Consider the following 13,601-nt stretch of genomic DNA (forward strand, 5'->3'; position numbering starts at 1 on the left):
GCTTTGTGATAGTGGATGATTACACTAGATACACATGGGTATTCTTTCTAGTGGACAAAAGTGATGTGTTTGCAACATTCAAATCATTTGTCAAGGGCATTCACAATGAGTTTGAAACAACCATCAAGAGAGTTAGAAGTGACAATGGTAGTGAGTTCAAGAACACTAGAATTGATGAGTTATGTGATGAATTTGGAATTAGACATCAATTCTCGGCCAAATACATTCCACAATCAAATGGCCTTGTTGAGAGGAAGAATAGAACACTCATTGATATGGCAAGGTCTATGCTTAGTGAGTACAATGTGAGTCAATCCTTTTGGGCCGAAGCTATCAACACGGCTTGCTATTGTAGCAACCGCCTCTATTGTCACCGATTGAAAGAGAAGACACCATATGAAGCTCTTGAATGGTAGAAAGCCCAACATTGCATATTTTTGAGGTCTTTGGTTGCAAATGCTATATCTTGAAGAAAGGCACAAGATTGGGCAAGTTTGATAAGAAATGTGATGAAGGATTCCTACTTGGTTACTTCCACTACAAGCAAAGCATATAGAGTTTGGAATTTGGATAGTGGTACTCTTGAGGAAGTTCATGATGTTGAATTTGATGAAACCAAGGGTTCACAAGAAGAGAATGAGAACTTGGAAGATGTTAGAGGCATTCAACTTTCAAATGCCATGAAGAACATGGATGTTGGTGAATTGAGGCCTAGGCAAGTGAATGATGATGAAGATGATCAAGTGCAAGTGCTCTCTAACTCAAATATGCAAGATGATACAAATCGAGTTAGTGCAAGTGGATCTCATGACAATGAACAAGATCAAGTGGCTAGTACATCATCTCAACCCAATGATCAAGCAAGTGCAAGCAATCAAGTTCCAATCCTCCAACCAACCAATGTTGCAAGAGATCATCCATTGGACACTATCATTGGTGATATTTCTAGAGGTGTACAAACAAGATCAAGATTGGCATCATTTTGTGAACACTTCTCATTTGTGTCATCCATTGAACCAAAGAAGATAGATGAAGCATTGAAGGATGTTGATTGGGTGAATGCTATGCATGAAGAATTGAATAACTTCACAAGAAATCAAGTATGGGAATTGGTAGAAAGACCAAAGGGACATAATGTGATTGGAACCAAATGGGTCTTTAGAAACAAGCAAGATCAAGATGGGATAGTAGTAAGGAACAAAGCAAGATTAGTAGCACAAGGCTATACACAAGTTGAAGGTCTTGACTTTGGAGAAACATATGCCCCGGTTGCTAGATTGGAAGCTAATAGAATCTTGCTAGCCTATGCTTGTGCCCACAACATCAAGCTCTATCAAATGGATGTTAAGAGTGCATTTCTCAATGGCTACATCAATGAAGAAGTATATGTAGAGCAACCTCCTGGTTTTGAAGATGATAAGAAGCCCAACCATGTATACAAGTTGAAGAAGGCATTGTATGGCTTGAAGCAAGCACCTAGAGCATGGTATGAGAGATTGAGGGACTTCCTCCTCTCTAAAGGGTTCAGCAATGGGTAAAGTTGACACCACTCTTTTCATCAAGAAGATTGGAAAAGATCTATTTGTATTGCAAATCTATGTTGATGATATCATATTTGGATCAACCAATCAAGATTTTGTGCAATGAGTTTGGAAAGATGATGGCTAATGAGTTTGAGATGTCCATGATTGGAGAATTGAGTTACTTCCTTGGTCTTCAAATCAAGCAATTAAAGAATGGTACATTTGTGAGTCAAGGCAAGTACATCAAGGACATGATCAAGAAGTTTGGAATGATTGATAGCAAAGTCATTAGCACACCAATGGGAACAAATGGCAACTTGGATAGTGATGCAAGTGGCAATATGGTGGATCAAAAATTGTATCGGTCTATGATTGGAAGCCTACTCTATGTGACCGCATCAAGGCCGGATGTCATGTTTAGTGTATGCATGTGTGCAAGATTTCAAGCCTCACCAAGAGAAAGTCATTTGAAGGCTACAAAGAGAATATTGAGGTACTTGAAGCATACACCAAATGTTGGTTTGTGGTATCCCAAAGGAGCAAAGTTTGAGCTAGTTGGTTACTCCGACTCGAATTATGCGGGATGCAAGGTTGAAAGAAAGAGCACATCGGGCACATGTCAATTGTTGGGAAGATCACTTGTTTCATGGTCATCAAAGAAGCAAAATAGTGTTGCATTATCAACCGCCGAAGCCGAATACATATCCGCCGGTAGTTGTTGTGCACAAGTACTTTGGATGAAGGCCACTTTGTGTGACTTTGGAATCAAGTTCAAGAAAGTGCCATTGCTATGTGACAATGAGAGTGCAATCAAGCTAACCAACAATCCAGTTTAACATGCAAGAATAAAGCACATTGATGTCCGCCACCATTTCATAAGAGATCACCAACAAAAAGGGGACATTTGCATTGAGAGTGTAGGCACCGAAGATCAACTTGCCGATATATTCACCAAGCCATTGGATGAGAAAAGGTTTTGCAAGCTAAGGAATGAGTTGAACATATTGGATTTCTCAAATATGTGTTGATGCACCCCCCACTTATATGACATGCCTCTCCTTCGAGCAATCTAAGGTAAAAGTTGATTGGCATGACATACATCTTTGCTAAGGACATGGTTAGTGCATCTAGTCACATTTTCAATTTTATTAGGACCTTTCAAGTGGTTCTATTTTATTAGGCTCATTCATGAAAATCAAATTATTTTGATGTTTATATGATATCACTATTGCTTCTATGCTTGATTTGATCTAGTCATAGCATATGACATGTTTATGGGCTTGTAAACCTAGTGTTTGATCTAGAAAATGAGCTCTAAGTGTTTAACTCAACATGGTACAAGATAACCCTCGTTTGGAGGTGTGAAGAAGCTTGTCCTTGGATCAAACCGAGTTAAATATCTTTGGCAAATAATCTAGATTGGACCAAATTTGGGAAAATGATCCTCACCCCATTGATTGACATTGATAATCTCGACCCTACAAGTAATACTATCTATATTTAGAACCTTTGTGGTCATTGATGACAAAGGGGGAGAGAAACAAAGATAGTAGTAGAAAAAGGGGGAGAAATATCATAAAGGGAGAGAAACATAAAGATATACTTGATATATGACATAGGGGGAGAAAAGTGAAAAAGGAAAGGGATCAATTAAAATTTTGAGCACACAAGTAGGGGAGCAAGCTCATGAACTTGTTTGGTGCATTTAAATGAGCATTTCATATGTTTGCTTGCATGGCACAAGTTTAAAATTCAATATCCATGCTTGTGTGGTGTATGCTAGTTGTCGGTTTGAATGATGAAATGAAAACTAGCATGCATAGGATATCTAGTGATTTCACTTCCAAATATTTCTAAAGTGGTATTAAGCTAACCATGGTGCTAAGGATGGTATATTGGTGCACTCCAATTGGTATCATGCTTCAAAGGTCCATCTTTTATACCTTAGCATCATGTGGTAGACATTGACTCCTATATTTCCTATCTAAGCATATGTGCAAGCTGCAATCCAAACTCTTAGCACATATGTAGGGGGAGCAATTGCTACCATTTGGGGTTCATGAAACTTGTCCATATCCTTTTACACATGGTAAATATGCTTGGGCAAGCAACATGGATTCAATTGAATTTCAATTCATATCTTTGTATAAGGGTTGTCATCAATTACCAAAAAGGGGGAGATTGAAAGCTCTAGTTTGGTTTTGGTGAATTGATGAAACCCTAAGTGCTAACCTAGTTTATCAAGTGATCATGAGATAGGTAGCACACTCCAAGTTGTAAAGCAAACAAAGATCATAGCATGATGATGATGATACCATGATGATGATCAAGTGCTTGGACTTGGAAAGAAGAAAGAGAAAAACAAAAGGCTCAAGGCAAAGGTATAAACCATAGGAGCTATTTTGTTTTGGTGATCAAGACACTTAGAGAGTGTGATCACATTTAGGTTTGATAGCCTGTACTATTAAGAGGGGTGAAACTCATATCGGAATGTGGTTATCAAAGTACCACTAGATGCTCTAACTCATTGCATATGCATTTAGGATCTAGTGGAGTGCTAACACCCTTGAAAATGTTTGTGAAAATATGCTAACACATATGCACAAGGTGATACACTAGGTGGTTGGCACATTTGAGCAAGGGTGAAGAAGATAGAGTCGAAGAGGAGTTAGTCGCGCTGGTTACAGAGTGACCGAACACGTCCGGTATGTGACCAGACACGTCTGGTATTTTGGCGATAGTCTCAGCGACCGGACACGTCCGGTCGCCACACTGGACGCATCCGATGTGAATTAGAAAACGCCATGTTCGGTAGTGCAGCCAATCGGACGCTGGCAGCGTCCGGTCTAGTATCACCAAACGCGTCCAGTCGAGCAAGGATGCTTACTGTACTCCACCGGACGCTACGGCTTAGCGTCCGGTCATTTGTGTTTGTGTGTCTGGTGTGAGCGTCCGGTCGTCGGTAGATTAAGTAGCAACGGCTATGTTGGTTTGAAATAGACTCGTGGCAGTCTGGGGCTAATGGACATGTCTGGTATACCGACCGGACACGTCCGGTATTCACGACCAGAGTGTCCGATGCTGCGTCCGGTCAGCCCGCGTTATGCCCAGTGAAGGGGTATAACGGCTCTATTTCATGGGGGCTTCTATTTAAGCCCCATGGCCGGCTGTAGCTCACAACCTTTGGCCATTTTCATTGACATAGCAACCTTGTGAGCTTAGCCAAAGCCCTCCCACTCATCTCCATCATTGATTCATCATCATAGTGAGATTGGAGAGTGATCCAAGTGCATTGCTTGAGTGATTGCATCTAGAGGCACTTGGTGTTCAGTGTTTCGCTGTGGATTTTGCTTGTTACTCTTGGTGGTTGCCACCACCTAGATGGCTTGGAGCAGCGAGGATCGTTGAGCGGAGGGTGGTGATTGTCTTCGGCTCCGATCATGGTGATTGTGAGGGGTTCTTGACCTTTCCCCGACGGAGAGCCAAAAGGTACTCTAGTAGATTGCTCGTGGCTTGTGTGATCCTCATCTTGTGTTGGTTGTGCGGCACCCTACTGAGGGTTTGGCGTGTGAAGCCAATTAGCGCGTGAACCTCCAAGTGAGTAAATTGCCACAACGAGGACTAGCTTGCCGGCAAGCAAGTGAACCTCAGTAAAAATCATTGTGTTCATCATTGATGCCGAGGTGATTGGTCTTCATTGTTATTCATCCTTGTGATTGATTGGTTCTTTCATCTACACGGCAGTATAACCCTCTTGATCACTCTCTTTACTTTACCGCAAACTAGTTGACAAGCTCTTTAGTGTAGCTAGTTGTGAGAGCTTGCTTGGTTGGTTGGTGTGGCTCTTTAGTTAGCCTTTGAGAGCACACTAACATAGGGTAGTGTCATAGCTCTTGTGTGAATCGACACTATCTAAACTAGAATTGTGGTAGGTGGCTTGCATTTTGAGTAGGCTAGCGCAACACTTGCTTCGCCTCATAATTGTCTAACTATTTTGTTAAGTGTTGTTGTAGAAATTTTATTAGGCTATTCACCCCCCCTCTAGCCATTAGGACCTTTCACTCGGGCACCACCGCGACTATGTCTGGCTATGCCTAGCTCATCATAGTTGTTGTTGCCTCCATCTACGTCGAAGGGGCCATGACCAGTAGTGTCGCTCCCACAGCGGTCAGCGCCACGAGTGCGAGCGGCAGCTCCATCCGCTCCGACATCGGTAGCGGAATCGCTTCCATCGCTGCTTGCTCAGTGACCTTCGAGGGTGTTCCCTCAGCCCTGGTGACCATTTGGCCCACTGAGGGCATGGGCACCACCACGGGCGGTGCCTGATCGGCCGACAAGGCTATGACGTCGGCTCCGCTCCCGCCTAAAGCAAGAGCGATGTTGGGCGACGGCCGATGTCTCGCCTAAAGGGCAACACTCTTCTTGGGTGCCAGCGCCAAAGAGCCGCCTTGTCTTAGGACGCTACAAGACACAAAAGGCATGAGTCATGCTAAAAATAGAGAAAAATAGAGAAAAACAAAGGAGTCAAGGACTTACATTAGCAATGTTGGGCGAATGATGCATTTGGGGGACGAACCCCTAGGCCCTTGCTCCACCTCATCGGGGTGGGGCTGTTTTGAGCCTGTCCCTTGCTCCCTGGCTGAGGGGCTCACCTCCCTTGCACTCGAGGGCACGGCGGTGGAGCCATCTCCCTCCCTCAGCACCTTGGGCACGATGGCAGATCCACCCGCCCCGCTGACCCATGGGGCACAGCGGTGGATCCACCCACCCCTGCTAGTTCTTGAGGCATGGCGGTAGGGGCACTCTGCTTTGCTAGTACCTAGGGCGTGGTAGCAGATCTGCCTGCCCCTACTTGTTCTGAGGACGGGCCAATGGTTTGGCCTGCCTCCGCCGTCCTCACGGACTCACTTCCTCCTGCATGAAACGGGAAGGGTCCCTGCATGGATGAGGGGATACCTATCAGTGTATCCTCGCTCTCTAGGTCACCCCACTCAGGGTCAGCAACTACCACTTCTCCTTCTTCTTCTTCTTCCTCGTCATCATCTTCATCACTATTGGTTTCCTCCTTGCGCTCCTACACGCGCAGCTTCTACTGCTTCTTCCTCCTCTCGTCCTCCTTCGCCTTCTGTGCTACTTGGCCACGGCATAGTTGGCCGCCGCCATGGCAAGATCCTTTGACAGCAGAGCCAAAAGATCCATAAGGACAAGCTTCTTCAGCTGGTCTCCATATCTCAAATCAGCGTCAAGAGGTCGGGAGTTCAATTAAAAAAGAGGCATGAGGAAAGAAAACATACAAAAATGATGTATCCCGGTTCTAACCGCATTGGGGGATGCCTAGCATCAGATATACAAAATCAAGAATAGCATTGGCATCGTCCCACGGAGGCTCCATCGCCTCCTTGATGTGTTGCGCCACTTCGGAGGGGGAGAGTGCTGCCTCGACGAGTGTCATCCCGTCAAGTGACGCCATGGGCGCCATCATGTGCAGGGGAAGCGTGTGCCTCATCAGTGGCGCCACCCTCCGCGCATGATAAGGACCAATGATCCCCAACCCCTTCATGCCCCTCTCTTTTAGAATTCGGACAGCGGCGAGATGGTCCTGGATTTTCTTCTTGTCTTTTTCTGGGACTCCCCGCCTCCTCCATGATTTTGGGACCTCTTCGATGAGGCGTCCGGTGAACTTCGGCAAGGGGGCGGCTGCGTCGTTCTTGATGTAGAACTAATGCGAATGCCACCCCTTGTTGGAGGTCGACAGACACATCAGCGGGTACTCGCTGACCCGGTTGTTACGTAGTTGAATGCCAGTGCATCCCATCAGCATGTTCAGCTCCTACTTCTCCCGCTTCTTCAGGAGTGTGAAGGCGAAGAAGTACCACTACAGGTCGAAGTGGGGACTAATCCCCAGGAACCCCTCACACAGGGCAATGAATGTCGCAATGTGTTGGATTCCGTTGGGGTTAAGATGCTGCAGCTCCACCTTGTAGTAGTGCAGCAAGCCCCAAAGAAACTTATGGGCAGGGGTGGTGAATCCCCGCTCATGGAAGTGAGTGAAGGATATGACATACCCATCGGGCGACGATGGTGCGTCCTCATCGCCGGGCAGCCGCCACTCCTTGATAGCAGTCCGTGTGCAAAGGAGGTCATAGCGAACGAGGCCCTCTAGGCACTGAAGGGTGATATTAGATTTACACCATGGCTCCATTGAATGATTGGGGTGGGAGGATGCGAACTTGATGGTGGCTGAGATGCAGACGCAGGAGGCTTAGGTGATTGGTGACGGAGGTTGTAGATGCAAAGGCGAGGTGGCAATGTATGAAACCCTGGGGGCGAACCCTTTGGTTTTATAGGGGCAATGGATGTGAGGAAGGCAACCATCTGCCTGGATCTCCATGCCTACCATGATTCACCACCATGTCACCATGAATGATATGCGCCCCCAATCCCTATCCTTTCCCTCCAAAATCGTGCCGGACGTTTTGCCTCCCCGGATAGACCAGGACTCTTTGCCAGCAAAGGGGATATGGGTCAAAAAGCCTTTTTGACCAGCCCACCTGGGCCTAGGAGTTCGAAGGGAGGCCCATCAATGGTTTTGATGGCCATCCCAAGGCACTCTTATGACAAAGGATGGGCCTGCAAGCGGCTACAACTCAGACAAACGAGCTTCATAGGAGACTCAGTCCATGAATCGAGTCTCGGCTAGGCTGGCCCTAGATGGATCCCCGCGAATGGGATACCTAGGTCTCGTTTAAGCTATCTAGCTAACAAACCATCAAATCTCATAGCCATACCCACAAAGGGTCTAAATCACCCCCTAGGCGATTCTTTTCGAATCACCCGGGGGCTACACCCTCTGGCAAGACGAATCACCCCTCGGGTGATTCTATCTGAATCACCTAGGGGCTCGGGGGCTACACCCGTCGGGTGTGCTCGCTCGCACCCTCTGGCAAGTCAATTCACCTCTCGGGCGATTCTATCCGAATCACCCAGGGGCTTGGGGGCTACTATCGGGGACTGAATACTGGGGTACCCAAAGAGGAGGAACTAATAACCATCAAACGTTGATGCTTCTGAATAGGCAAGAATGCAACTATACCTATTGTCCAATGAACCGAGGGTTAAACTCCGTCTCGTCCGACCCCCAAAGGTTGGCTCCACCTCACCCGACGTCTAGGGGTAGACTCCACCTCATCCAACCCTGAAGGTTGGCTCCACCTCACCCGATGTCTAGGGCCAAACTCTGTCTTGTTTGACCCCCGAAGGTTGGCTCTGCCTCGCCCGATGTCTAGGGGCAGACTCCACCTCGCCCGACGTTTGGGGGCTGGCTCCGCCTCACCCGACATCTAGGGGCAGACTCCGCTCGTCCAGCCCCCAAAGGTTGGCTCCACCTCGCCCAATGTCTGGGGGAAGACTCTACCTCGCCCGACTTCTGGGGGTAGACTCTGCCTCACCCGACGTCTAGGGGCTGGCTCCGCCTCGCCCGATGTTCGGTAGCAGGCTCTGCCTTGCCCAACATTCGGGGGTTGGCTCCGCCTTGCTTGACGTCTGGGGGCAGACTCTGCCTCGCCCGACGACTACGCGCTGCTCCTTCATAACTATGCACGCAGATAAGACAGGGCACTCAAGTCAACCGCAATACCAAGGACCATACCTTGTATGCCTGTAGGAAAGTACCTTCAGGATATGATAGGACAGGCGCTTTAAGTCCTTTTGGGCATGTCAGAAGCCCGAACAGTGTTGTGGGCGCCGACATTTGTCCTACAGTGTTATGGGCGATGGCATTTGTCCTCGAACATGGATCCTGACAGAAGCATACGACAACCACTATAGTCCTGAAGGAAACTCACATCATCTACAGTGATGGACGTGCAGTCACTACACCATCCGCTCCCTGTGGGGTTGCGGATCAATACCCCGATCCGTCACACCGCCTACTGGGGTAGGATGGGATGTAGTCACTTGCTGATCAAGTCATAGCGTGGCATCATCAATGGCAGACGCCTAGCATGGAGCTATCCCTAGCACCGTCTACCATGCCAGCACAGCTGGCTCAGAGGAAAAGGAAGACCCGGCACCTTCAAAGGACATTCTTGGCCTCTGGTTTTTCTTCTTTCTCCCGTCTGTAATCCCTGCTCCCCTTAGTCTATAAAAGGGAAGGCAGGGCACTCCACTAAGGGGATGGATTAATTCCACACACATCACACCACATAGCTGAGCAGCATCCAAGCTATCAGCACTCGTTCGACCTTTCCATCAGAGAATTGGGACATGTCCCTCTCTCGCCCGTTTGTTCCCCCTACTATGAACCTTTTAGTACAAATAACATGAGCAGCAACCATGAACTAGACGTAGGGACATTCTACCCAAACCAGTATAAACCTTGTGTCTTTTTAGCACACCATTCGGGCCTAACATGCAATAATACAAATTTACTTGTTGGTGTTTACTCGAAACACAGGACACTTTGTTTGCGAAAGTGATGAGCATTGGGCAAGTTCATGCCCAGACCGCAAATTTAAGTAAGAGAAGAAATCTGCAAACATGGTTGTTAGCAAGGCTGAAGGAGGAACATCTAGGTATGGTAATTCTTTATCCACTGTTCTTTCAATTTGTCATTCGCCTAAGTGGTGGATGGACCCTGGTGCTAATATTCATATGTGTGCTAATGCCTCTTTGTTTTCTTCTTATCAGGTCGGTGGGACTGGAGCCTTACTAATGGGGAACGGGTCCCATACGTGTGTTCTTGGTGTTGGTACAGTCATTCTAAAGTTCACTTGCAAAAAGACGGTGCTACTGAAGAACATGCAGCATGTCCCCTCCATCAAAAAGAATCTAGTTAGCGGCTCTCAATGTTGTCGATATGGTTATAAAATTGTCTTTGAGTCCAATAAATGTGTACTATCAACGTATGGAACTTTTGTTGGTAAAGGTTATGATTGCAGAGACTTGTTCTGATTATCCTTGCATGATGATGTGTGTAACAAGATTGTGAACAATGCTATTATCCTTGATGAGTCAAATATTTGGCATTCACGTCTTTATCATGTTAATTTTGGTTGTCTATCGTGGCTTGCAAATCTGAATTTAATCCTGAAAAATAAATTTGGTCAAAGGTTCTAAGTGACATGTGTAGTGTGCAATCTAAGCAACCTCATAAGACTCACAAGGCTACGGAGGCGAGGAACTTGGCGCCACTAGAACTAGTTCATTCCGATCTACGTGAGATGAATGGTGAATTGACTAAAGGTGGCAAAAGATATTTCATGACTTTTATAGATGATTGTACTAGATTTTGTTATGTGTACCTATTAAAAACAAAAGATAAAGCAGTTGCATTACTTTAAGATCTATAAAGCTGAAGTAGAAAATCAACTTGAGAGGAAAGTTAAAGCGGTTAAGGTCTGATATGTGGTGGAGAATACTTTTCAAGTGAATTTTCTAATTTCTATGTAGAACAATGGAATTATTCATGAGAGGACACTGCCATATTCACCACAGTCCAATGGGATTGCCGAAAGAAAGAACCTGCGCTCTAACTGAGTTGGTTAACGTCATGTTAGAGACAGCGGGTCTATCTAAGGAATGGTGGGGTGAGGATATTTTGATAGCATGTCATGTCTTGAATAGAGTTCCTATAAAGAATAAAGAAATCACACCATTTGAGGAATGGGAAAAGAAAAGATTAAATCTATCATATTTACACACTTGGGGTTGTTTGGCCAAAGTGAATGTGTCAATTAACAAAAAACGCAAACTTAGGACCTAAAACTATTGATTGTGTTTTCCTTAGTTATGCTATTCACAGCGTGGGATATAGATTCTTAATTATAAATTCTAGGGTACCTGACATGCATGTTGGTACTATCATGGAGTCCAGAGATGCTATATTTTTTAAAGTGATTTTTCCATGAAAAATGTGCCTAGTACGTCTAGTCACGAAACCTATAATTCCTCATGAGCAATTTATTCTGAATAGAACATTCTGAGGAACCTCATATGCATAATCCTGAGGAGGATGACATTGCAGTCACTCAGAAGAGTAAGAGACAATGGACTATAAAGTCTTTTGGATGATGACTACATTGTGTACCTTGTGGATGACATACCAAGAACCATTGAAGAGTACATATTTCTCTCCTGATGCTGACTTGTGGAAGGAAGTGGTATGGAGTGAGATGGATTCAATTATGTCTAATGGAACTTGAGAAATTGTTAAACGTCCTTATGGATGTAAACCAATAAGATGCAAATGGGTGTTCAAGAAAAAGCTTAGGCCTAATGGTACAATTGAGAGGTACAAGGCAAGGCTTGTGGCCAAGGATTATGTCCAGAAAGAAGGTGAAGATTTCTTTGATATTTATTCACCTATTGCTTGATTGACCATAATTCAAGTGTTACTTTCTCTGGTTGCCTCTCATGGTCTTATCATTCATGAGATGGATGTAAAGACGGCTTTCCTAAATAGAGAGTTAGAGGAGGAGATCTATATGGATCAGTCAGATGGATTTGTAGTATATGGTCAAGAGAGCATGGTGTGTAAGTTATTGAAGTCCTTATATGGCCTGAAACAAGCTCCTAAGCAGTGGCATGAGAAGTTTGATAGAACTTTGACATATGCTGGGTTTGTTGTAAATGAAGCTGACACATGTGTATACTATCGGTATGGTGGGGGCGAAGGAGTGATCTTGTGTTTATATGTTGATGACATACTGATCTTTGAAACCAGCCTTAATGTGATTAAGGACGTTAAAGACCTGTTGTCTAATAATTTTGAGATGAACGACTTAGGAGAAGCTGATGTTATTCTTAATATCAAGCTCTTAAGAGAAGGCAATGGTGAGGTTACACTTTCACAATCCCACTATGTGGAAAAGGCATTGAGTCGCTTTGGGTTTAGTGACTGTCAACCTTCTCCTACGCCTTATGACCCTAGTGTGCTATTAAGGAAAAATCAAAGAATAGCAAGAGATCAATTGAGATACTCTCAAATCATTGGTTTGCTTATGTATCTGGCTAGCGCCACGAGGCCTAATATCTCATTTGCTATGAGCAAACTAAGCCGGTTTGTGTCAAATCTAGAAGACAATCATTGGTGTGCTCTTGAGAGAGTACTACGCTATCTGAAAGGTACTATGAGCTATGGCATTCACTATACTGGGTACCCGAAGGTACTAGAGGGTTTTTGTGATGCTAATTCGATATCTGATGCTGATGAGCTTTATGCCACAAGCGGATATGTGTTCTTACTTGGAGGTGGCGCTGTTTCCTGGAAGTCTTGCAAGCAGACTGTTTTAACAAAGTCAACTATGGAAGCAGAACTCACAGCATTAGACTCTGTTGGCGCTAAGACCGAGTGACTTCGTGAACTCCTTATGGATTTACCGGTTGTAGAGAAACCTAAACCGGCTATTTCTATGAACTGTGACAACCAAACAGTGATAACTAAGGTAAACAGTTTTAAGGACAACATGAAGTCCACAAGGCATGTTAAGCCAAGATTAAAATCTATCAGAAAATTGAGAAACTCTGGAGTGATAGCATTGGACTATGTCCACACGTCTAAAAATCTAGCAGATTAATTCACTAAGGGACTGTCACATAATTTGATAGATAGCGCATCAAGTGAAATGGGCTTGAGACCCACATGAAGTCTATCATGGTGGTAACCTATTCTTTGTGATCGGAGATCCCATGAAGTAGAATGGTGAAATAAGCCAGGGGTAGGGCTATGAGGAAAGACCCTTAAATAAACCCATGTCAGATGCACTTCTTTCCTTTTCTATAAGGCAGGTTGGTTTTATACCTTAATGTGTTTCAAAGTGGCTTGTTGAAGCAAAGATGTTGTCCTACAGAACATCTTTTGAGAAACACACCTATGTGAGTTCAATTGCTAGCCACAGTCTCTGAGATTTGGGCGATCTCTAGATACTCATGAATAGGCCAGGAGTATGACTTATATGCTCCAACCAGAGAGGATGCTTTTTGCAACCTAGTATCAGTAAAGGGCCTAGGTGAAACTTATTTCGCACAAAACTATCAATTCAAGGACATAGTCCATTGTATAGTTGTGAGTAAGCATAA

The sequence above is a fragment of the Miscanthus floridulus genome, chromosome 5, assembly GCF_019320115.1.
Source record: "Miscanthus floridulus cultivar M001 chromosome 5, ASM1932011v1, whole genome shotgun sequence".
NCBI lineage: Eukaryota > Viridiplantae > Streptophyta > Magnoliopsida > Poales > Poaceae > Miscanthus > Miscanthus floridulus.